Below are 2,887 nucleotides of genomic sequence, written 5' to 3'. Positions count from 1 at the left end.
TGTCGACGGATAGTTCGCGCTGACACTGATGCTCCCTGAGCCTGCAGGACAGCTTGAATTTCTTTGGAACTTGTTTGGGGCTGCTTATCCACCATCCGGACTGTCCTGCGTTGCAACCTTTCATCAATTTTTCTCTTCCGTCCACGCCCAGGGAGATTAGCTACAGTGCCGTGGATTGCAAACTTCTTGATAATGTTGCGCACTGTGGACAAAGGCACATCTAGATCTCTGGGGATGGACTTGTAACCTTGAGATTGTTGATATTTTTCCACAATTTTGGTTCTCAAGTCCTCACAGTTCTCTTCTACTCTTTCTGTTGTCCATGCTTAGTGTGGCACACACAATCAAAGCTAGGTGAACTTCTCTCCTTTTTATCTGCTCCCAGGTGTGATTTTTATATTGCCCACACCTGTTACTTGCCCCAGGTGAGTTTGAAGGAGCATTACATGCTTGAAACAATCTTATTTATCCACAATTTTGAAAGGGTGCCAAGAATTTTGACCAGCCAATTTTTGGAGTTTTGTGTGACATTATGTCCAATTTGCTTTTTTTCTCCCTTTTTTTGTTTTGTTCCAATACACACAAAGGGAATAAACATGTGGATGGCAAAACATGTGTTACTGCAATACTTTTCTGTGAGAAATACTTGATTTTCTGGAAACATTTCTGGGGTGCCAACAATTTCGGCCATGACTGTATAACTACTTATTTTGCGCAAACATGTCAGCTCTCAACTGTGCGTAAGAGTGCTCTTGGGTGTGCGTAAATTCTGTTCTTACCTAAGAACAAATCCCAAATAAGAAAACATTGGTGAATGCCAGAATCTTTGTGAAAACTGCGTAAGTGGGGTTTGAGAACACATTTGTTCGTAAAAACATTTGGTGAATGAGGCCCATTGTGATCCTTGAGGAAACTAACATTGGGACCAGCAAACCATTCCTAAGTATCGTTGTACTCCCAGAACAAGTGCGTCTTGAACCTTTTCTTGAAGGTGGGGAGACGCTGTCTCTGATGGAGGTGGGGAGTTGATTCCACCACTGGGGGGCCAGACAGGCGGTTGTTTGAAGAAGACCGTAGGTGGCGGGTGGGAGTGTAAGGCTGCAGGAGAGACTTGATGTCATCGGGTGCAGTCCCGTTCACTGCTCGGAAGGTCAGTACCAGGGTCTCGAAGCTGATGCAGGCGTGGTCGGTAGCCAGTGGAGGGAGATGAGAAGCGGCGTTACATGGGAGCGTTTGGGTAGATTGTAGACCAGGCGGGCCGCTGCATTCTGAATCCTCTGAAGAGGGCGGGTTGCACATGCTGGGAGACCGGCGAGCAGCGAGTTGCAGTAGTCCAACTTGGAGAGGACAAGTGCTTGGACTAGCAGCTGGGTGGAGTGCTCAGACAGGTATCTCCTGATCTTCCGGATGTTGTATAGGGTGAATCTACACAACCGGGAGACTGCAGCAATGTGGGCTGTGAGGGGAGAGCTCGTCATCCATGGTAACCCCAAGGTTCCTGGCAGAGGATGAAGGGTCACCGTCACAGATCCCAGGGTGATTGAGAGATCGTGGGAGATGGAGGGTTTGGCCGGGATGATGAGAAGTTCTGTTTTGCGAGGTTCAGCTGGAGGTGGTGCTTGGTCATCCAGGCGGAGATGTCTGTGAGGCAGGCCTCAATCCTAGCTGAGATCCCCGGATCAGTCAGGGGGAACGACAGGTACAGCTACGTGTCGTCAGTGTAGCAGTGGTAGGAGAAGCCATGGGAGGTGATGATTGATCCAAGTGAGATGGTGTACAGAAAGAAAAGGAAGGAGCCCTGTGGGACCCCAGTGAAGAGCTGGCGAGGGCCTGACAGTTTGCCTCCGAAGGAGACCTGGTAGGATCTTCCCGCCAGGTAGGATGAGAGCCACTGGAGTGCAGTGCCAGTGATGCCCATCTTAGAAAGTCTGGAGAGCAGGATTTGGTGGTTAACCGTATCAAACGCTGCAGAAAGGTCCAGCAGAATGATGACAGATGACCTTGAAGCCGCTCTGGCAGACTGGAGGGCAGTGGTGAAAAGTTGAGCGGGGGGTGTGAGTGAAGGAGTAGTTGAGAGAGCAGCTGGAGTTTCAGTGTTCTCTGGGTGGATCCATGTTTCTCTCAGCGCAAGGGCATGAAGAGAAGCCTGGTATGCAAATGCCAGGATGAAGTCTGCCTTGTTCACAGCAGACTGGCAGTTCCAGAGCCCTACGGAAAGAGAGAGGACAGGTGGAGAAGATCTGGATAGGTAGTGAAGGTTAGAAGTTGACCGTATATACTTTGTGACATGTCTACGTCTACGGGTAGTGTAATGAACAGGAATTCTAGGGAAACACATGCTAGCTATGAAAATGTTCTAGGTAGAATATAATACAAATAGGTTGATACTTATCAGAAGAGGTGATCTGCCTCGTCGGCCATCCTCGGTTGACTCCCACAGGTAGACTCCCTGTCTTTGTTCGACCGATCCACTGGTTAAGATTCGGCCAGATCCGAAACCGAATACCAAATCCTACTCCCATCCTCTGTCCATTAACACAGTAAACACATGAATGAAGTAAACAACGTCCACAGTAGTGTATTTTTATTTTATTTTTTTACTGTGAAGAAAAAAAGAAAAGGCATTAAGACATTATGCCAGGAAGACAAGTGGGAAAAACTATTTTGACAATTACCATATGCCTATATCAAGATCCAATCAATATCCAAAATATTAGCCTTTTAGATTTCTTGAATTTCTTTTGTATGCTTCATATGCAAATGTTTTAACAGCGGATATGTTGTGTATTGTTTAGGGTCCTTGCCACCACAAGACAAATCAGCATTGAAAATGGAACATGTAGCTCGACTTGATTCGGTGCATCCCTAGTTACCAGTTACTGTTTTA

This window comes from Hypomesus nipponensis, chromosome 8, assembly GCF_054491055.1.
Source record: "Hypomesus nipponensis isolate SF chromosome 8, ASM5449105v1, whole genome shotgun sequence".
NCBI lineage: Eukaryota > Metazoa > Chordata > Actinopteri > Osmeriformes > Osmeridae > Hypomesus > Hypomesus nipponensis.
The sequence above is the reverse complement of the archived record's forward strand: the minus strand, read 5'-3'. Positions refer to the sequence as shown.